This window comes from Martes martes (assembly GCF_963455335.1).
Source record: "Martes martes genome assembly, chromosome: 2".
Classification (NCBI taxonomy): domain Eukaryota; kingdom Metazoa; phylum Chordata; class Mammalia; order Carnivora; family Mustelidae; genus Martes; species Martes martes.
The window spans coordinates 154996731-155004640 of NC_137889.1; positions in this window are offsets into that span (position 1 = coordinate 154996731).

Genomic DNA, 7910 nt, shown 5'->3' on the forward strand with positions numbered 1-7910 from the left:
TAGAATATTGATTTCTATGTGTGCCACCTGGTACTTATCACTATTTTTAAATGGTCTTTTCCTTGATTTATTGAGGCCTCTTGAATCCTATTATTTTCTATTTTTAAAGATATTAACAATACACTTCTGCACCTACTTACTTCACCCTCCAGTTTCATCTTTTTTATGAACAGAATAAAACAGATTTTCCTCCCAGAAGTAACCTTCTGGCAGTAATTGTCTAAAGAGAGAAATTAACTCTTTCATACTCCCAGGGCACCATGGCTAAATGTTCCATAAACCTCTTTCCTAATTACCACCTGGAGAGAGACTTGGCATCTGGAGAATAGCAAGCAATATGTATACATTTGTTTCCTTCATTGTTATCCCAAAGAAGGGCATGAGTTCATCACTCCACAGAGAAAGAAGATTCAGAGATTCTTATTCATAAATAAGAATAGGATGGGGTTGTGGCCGGGGTGGCGGGGTGGGGGGGATTAGAGTTTCCCAACATACTTGGAAAGTTTGGCTCCTTGGATATGCTGAGTGTTGACCACACCGCTGAAAAGGGCAGGGAGAAAGCCAAGAGGTTGAGGCGTGGGCAGAGGGCTGCTTCGACAAGCCTATTATGGGAACCTTATTTGTTAAAAGTGGTCTTCCTTAGCTCATCTCCAAAAATACCAACAAATACGCCAGATGCTGCTAAATTTACCCATGTGTCTTCCCTCTTCTCTTTGGAGAAGCACTCTATTGAACATTAATCCTCTCTTCCCCTGTTGTTTAAGCACCATTTTAAGGCCCTTGAATAACTTGCTCAACATTTGTGGTTTTTAATATTTCTTAGTCTAGGCTTTTAGGGAAGAAGGCCTATAGAGTTCTTTAGATTGCTTCATTATGGATAGTCCCAAGGTCTTCTCCACTTATATTATCACAGATCCTGATGCATTTTAAATTCAGAATTTTGCCTCTGAAAGGTCTCAAAAAATAGCATAATATCATCCATGTCTTGCATGATTCCTAACTGTAGCTCTACCTTAGAAACAGGGCATCCCTGAAAGATCATTATGGACCACACTGAAGGTTTTATACAGGTTAGAACAGGCTAGTGTTAAATATAATCCAAAAAACCAAGCGGTGCTAAAATTTAAATTCTGGGCCCCCAAGCAAATTTTTCTTAGATGGACCATTTTTCTTTACTCTGAGGTAAAAGTCTTTAGCAGAAAAAAAATCTCTCTTGATATCTGTAAGCTCTGCTAGTGTTCTTGGGAGCAGGAAGCATGAAAATGCAAATGGTCTATTATACATGGTCAAAAACAATTTTTCAAAGCAGATCAGCAGATGCATTATGTTACCGTCATTCCCCTCCACTTATTATTTGGTTAAGATAAACATTCCTAGTCAATGCTGATTGCATTTAGCCCAATCATATTCTTTGTACATGTTTCAATGATGATCCTATTTCCTGCTTTTAACCGTGCAAATATATGACAATAAAGAAAATAATTTTGTTCGCAATTGAATTACAAAATGTGTTCAGTTCTCCATTAATAAAACCTCTATCTTGTTCAACATCCTCAGTAAATAGCCTTTATATTTTTCCTCTCTTCAATTTGCCAGCTGACAATAGAAAACACTGAGGCCGAAGACCACAAAGCAAGAGATGGTTAGCCAGCGCCATCTAGTGGGAAAAACAGAGTTTGACCAAAGTTTTTGGATTGATCTTTTTCTTCTAACACAGAAAAATAAATGCTAGGGATATTTTAATATTTTAAAGTATTTCGATTCTTTAAAAAAATTGAATAACAACCCTAACATCCAATACATGCATTAAATTTAAATGTATTACTACACTATTCATATCTCAATAATACCAAGTCAGGTAAGATGATCAATGTGGAGCAAATAGTGAAAGCAAAAATTGGCAATTATCTGATAATCTTCCCAGTGAAGGCAGCTAATCAACAGTGTTTCATCCTAACTGTAATTGGCTGAAATCAGAAAATATATAGACATCACTGATGAAGCTAACTTAGTCATTTACCTTCACTCTGCTCTTTGGACCTGTTCAATTTATTCTCAGCATTGATCTTCTTCTTTAAACCAGTGTGGTAGCCTTAGACCAAATTCAGCCAATGCCTTTCAACACAGAAGAAGTATTTTAGAGATTCTAGGGGTGGGAGGTAGAGGCTGAGATCACAGACTAACTTTTTATCGAGCTTTGGGACTGCTTTTCAAGGTTGCTCTGCAAGGAAACTGGAATTTACTCCACAGCGTGGAGAAATCTGGTGTATTATTTTCCAGAGAAACAGAACTGAGATGTGTTAATATACAGATGGTTCCCCAATTTATGATGGTTTGACTTAAAATTTTCAATTTTACAATGGTATGAAGCAATGTGCATTCAGTAGAAACTGTACTTTGAGTATTGAATGTGGTTCTTTTCCTGGGCTGGTGATATGCAGTACAGTACTCTCTTGTGTTGCTAGACAGGACAACAAGCAGAAGCTTCCAGGCAGCCATGGGATCATGAGGGTTGGCAACCAACACACTTAGACAACCATTCTGTGCCCATAAAACCATTCTCTTTTTACCTCCAGTACAGTACTCAATAAATTACCTGAGAAATTCAGTACTTTATAACAAAAAATCTGTTACATCATTTTCCCCAACTTTAGGCTAATGTCAGTGTTCTTTTTTTTTTTTTTAAGATTTTTTATTTATTTATTTGACAGGCAGAGATCACAAGTAGGCAGAGAGGCAGGCAGAGAAACAGAGAGGTGGACGCAGGCTCCCCGCTGAGCAGAGAGCCCGATGTGGGGCTCGATCCCAGGACCTTGGGATCATGACCTGAGCTGAAGGCAGAGGCTTTAACCCACTGAGCCACCCAGGTGCCCCAAATGTCAGTGTTCTGAACACATTTAAAATAGGCTAGGCTGAGCTATGATATTTGGAAGCTTAGATGTACTAAATGCATTTTTGACTCATGATATTTTCAGTTGACAATGGGTTTATCAGGATGGAGCTCTATCATCAAGGAAGCTCTATATAGAAACATTTATTTTAAGGAATTGGCTGATGCCATTATGGAGGCTAGCAGGTCTAAATCTGCAAGGAGTTCTGGCAGGCTTGAGACCCAGAAGAGATCTGATGTGGCAACTAAAGTCCAAAGGCTGTCTAGTGCAGAATTTCCTTTTGCTTGGAGGAGGTCATTCATCTATTCTACTTGGGCCTTCAACTGATTTGATGTGGCCCACCCACGTTATGGAGAGCAATCTGCTTTTTCCAAAGTCCACCAAAAAATTTTAATCTCACTCAAAAACACCCTTACAGGAAAATCCAGAATACTGTTTAAACACAAACCTAGGCACTGTAGCCCAGGCAATTTGACACCTAAAATGAACTATCACATTAGGTGAAGTGTGCACCAGGAAAAACGAAGGTATGGAAGAATTTGGGAAAAGCTTTAAAACCTGCTTCTCATCCACCTCAATAAAATGATTTCTTTATTTCAGAGGTTCAAAACTGCTCCCTATTTGCTATTGGCACCTCAAGCAACATTGGATCTGCTGTATCATATGGCCTAAGTCATAAGTCATAAGTTTGCATGGCAGCCTGGACCTGTTGCAGAACCTTCTCTCATTCTGGAGCCCACTTAAAACTAGCATCTTTTCAGGTTATTCTGTAAATGGGTCAGAGTAACACACCGAAATGACAAATATGTTGCCTCCAGAGTCCAAAGAGGCCCAGTAGGCATCGTGCCTCTTTTTTGGTTGTAGAAAGGGTTGGATGCAACAACTTCACTTCACCTGGGAAGGAAATCTCAACATGTTCCACATCACTGGACTCCTGGAAATTTTAGAGGTGAAGGCAAATGACTTACCAATAAATCCAGAGTAGTTGCTACTCTTTGTTCACTAGGTCCAATCAGCATATTAATTGTCAGTGTAATAGACCAATGTATTATCTTAGAGAAGGGAAAAGTCCTTGGTCTGTGATCAAGATGCTTATAGACTAAATTATGTCCTGACGTAAGACAGTGAAAGTATATTGCTGGCCTTGCCAAATGAAAACAAACTGTTTCTGGTGAGCTTTATGGAAAAGTACAGAGAAAAAGACATTTGCTCACTATTGATCCCTTATTGATTCAACATAAGCATTTGGGGGAGATAAAACTCAACACTCAACAGCCCTCATGTTTATATTATGTTCTTTCACTGTAATCTTTGGTTGAATCCCTATAAAACTATTATGACTTATACCTAAATGGAGAGTTACAGTCTCCCTCATTCTGACATTGTGTTTTTTTATAATAATTTAACAGGAACAACTCTTTACCATCAAGAGGTGGGTTTTGTTTCTCCCTCACATTTGTCTAAATCAGTGCTTCTTTTTTTAATATTTTATTTATCTATTTGACAGAGATCACAAGTAGGCAGAGAGGCAGAGAGGCAGGAAGGGAAGCAGGCTCCCCGCTGAGCAGATAGCCTGATGCAGGGCTCTATCCCAGGATCCTGGGGTCATGACCTGAGCCAAAGGCAGAGGCTTTAACCCACTGAGCCACCCAGGCATCCCTAAATCAGTGCTTCTTAATCTGTAAAGTACATTTCCTCATCTGAGGAGTCTTGGTAAAATGTAGAGTCTGATTCAGTAGACCTAGGGTGGGACCTGATCTTCTATATTTCTAACAAGCTCCCACATGATGATGACGGTGGTGGTGGGAGTGGTGGGGTGATGATCTGAGGACTACACTGTGAGTATAGCAAGGATATAAAGTTTCATCCACAAGCCATGGACTAGAAATTAAATTATCTAGAAAAAAACTTAACAAACAAAATAATTGTCTCAGCAAAAGACTATAACAGGTACTTTTAACTTTTGATGTTATATAGCCCTGTTGTAAATGACTTTATGGAGGAGGAATCATTAACCCAATGTTCACAGAAAGAGAATTAATTTCTGATAAACATGTGAGAAACTCATTCCTTTTTCATCTATCCCTAAACCTCAATTTAATAGGCTAGAGTTGAATTAAGTGTGATAAAACACTTTAAATGGTATAGTATTCTGACTGACACTCCAGAATAAAAAAAAAATTATATAAAATATCCTAAAATAAGTTGTAAACTTATATAGTAGTTTCTATAGGGGAGCCTGGGTGGCTCAGTTGGTTAAGCAGCTGCCTTCAGCTCTGGTCATGACCCCAGGGTCCTGGGATTGAGCCCCGCATCCAGCTCCCTGCTAAGTGGAGAGCCTGCTTCTCCCTCTCCCTACTTGTGCTCTCTCTCTCTCTACTTCTCTGTCAGATAAATGAAAATAAATGAATGAAATCTTAAAAAAAAAAAAAAAAAGAAAAGAAAAGAAAAAGAAATGGGAGTGGTTTTACTAAAAAAAAAATAGTTTCTATAAAAATAGTGCTTCCTGCTACTCATGACACTTTCTCTGTGCAGACTACAGCTAGAGTATTTTATGCCTACTGCCTCAGAGAGGGGAATATAATCATAAAAGTACTGACAACAAGAGTCAAATTCTTGGCGTTGAAATTTCAACAGCCAAGTCCAAGGACCAGTCATTATTTGGAAGAGAGGAAAGAATAGTCCATCATTCAGAGTCACGGTCCAGAGCTGAGTGTAAGGAGACAGTGTGCCCTGCCTTTCCCAATTTCAACTCACCCGCAGGATAGTGTCTCAGAACTAATGCCGCCAATACTCTCTAGATAGTCTTGAACTTTGTAGGGCACAGGATCAGAAGAAATAGCCAGATGGCGTGTCCAGGCAAAGGACTCAAAGGCAGTCTCACAGGTTCCCATGATCCCCAGAGTGTGGAAACTAACACCAAAAAATCAAGCTTCAGCACTCCCTCTTCAACACATCTCCAAGGAGAAGAAGATTATGTTTCCTCCACAAACAAAAAAAGAATTTGGAAAACAAAATTAAATTCCACTATAAATCATGGAGGAAGCTTACTTGTGTGGACTCTACAGAGATTCATAATCAATTAATTAGTTTTCTCTTTACATTTTGCATTGACCTTCAAACATCGAATGGTATGTTCTACACGAAGCAGGTACCCTCTAACTATTTAATACCTCCATTTTTTTACTTGGCTCTATATTTGTACAACTATTTGAGGCCATAACTCTCTCTTCACACTCTCCAGTCTGATCACCACTAGCCACATGTGGCTCCTGATGACAAGCCTGAATTGAGATGTGCTATAAACGTAAAATATGTACCTGATTTTGAAGATTAAGTATGCTACAAGAATGTAAAATATCACACTAATATTTTTAATAATCATTGCAGATTGATAGTATTTTGGATGTGTTTGGCTATTTCTGTATAAACAAGATATTCATTTATATAAATATAAAATATTATAGAAAATATAAAATCAATAAAATTTAAAATATAATAAATAAAGTACAGTATTAAACTTAATTTTACTTTTATTTTTTTACTTTTTAAAAATGTACCTGCTAGCGAGTAGTTGGTCAAGCATTCTACTCTTGGTTGAGGCTTAGGTCATGATCTCAGGGTCCTTAAATGGAGCCCCATAACTGGCCTGGCCCTGGCTTTGCACTTGGCGCAGAGTCTGCTTGAGATTCTCTCTCTCCCTCTCCCTCTGCCCCTCCTTCTCGTGTGCTCTCTCTCTCTAAAATCAATCAATCAATCGATCGATCTTTTTAAAAAATGTGCCTGGTAGGATATTTTATATTTTCCATTTTACTTTATTTTATTTCTTTTCAGTATTCCAGCATTCATTGTTTATGCACCACACCCAGTGCTCCATGCAATACGTGCCCTCCCTAATGCCCACCACCAGGCTCATATGTGGCTCATATTATATTTCCATTGGACAATGTGGCTCTGTACCCTCATTCTTGTTGATCTTTACTTTCACCTAAGTAGCTACTATCACTGTTTAATGTTTTCCATATGGAAAAAAATTAAAATTAAAATTAACTTTTCCATGTGGTCTCTCAATGATTATATAATGATAATGTCTAATGTGTCCTGACAGGGTGTACTAGAAATAACATAAAAAACAATAGCTTGTATCTCATTTCCTGATAATCAAGAATGATCACTTGGTCTGTAATTTGTACAAAAAGGAAAAAAAAATTCTATAAAGTAATTAAGGCCAAACCAACAATACCTCTGATATTTTCTTGAAAATGGTGACTCAACAAGTATAATTTCACAAGTGAAATAGTAATCAAAACAATGAGAAAAATACTCTGATTTTTCAGCTTTGGTTAGACTTACTAATTCATAAGTTTATACAACACACAGGGATACATTAAAAATAGGATAGTTTGGCAAGGATTTATTTACAAAAGGACTATTAAAGTACAGGGTAACTGCAGAGACAATGCATTCATCAAGGGCTAGAAACACCTGAGATTTTACACCTGTAGTCCTAAATTTGTCCATTTAGAATGGCACTGTGACCTTCATTCAGAGATATAGCCAGATCCAGGGAAACTCCTAGAGATGAAGCAGAGGAAAAAATCTTCTGATTTCACTCTCCTTGAATTCTACAATTTATTGTTAAGCTTCCCCATTGGCCAAAGCCAAGTGTAATCCAGTGGGCATGGGAGACTTGTTGATGCCAGTCCATCATGATCAGCTTCCCAGAGTATATGGCAGGGTGGAGAACAGTGGAGAGTAAATCTGTAGGAGATATGTGGTACTTACTGTCTTTTCAGAATCATTTGCCATATTGCTAGGCACATAGGTCAACCATTCACTCTCTCTGTACTTTTTCCGAAAAGAGAATTAAACCTTGAAACCAGAATGGGATTCAGAGACACAAGTTGGCTACTGGCTTTCCGTTTCTCACACACTGCGTGCTCTCCCTGAATACACTAAGTACTCCTATAGCCTCAGTTACTGTCTATTCACTGATGATTATAAAATCCACAGCTCTTG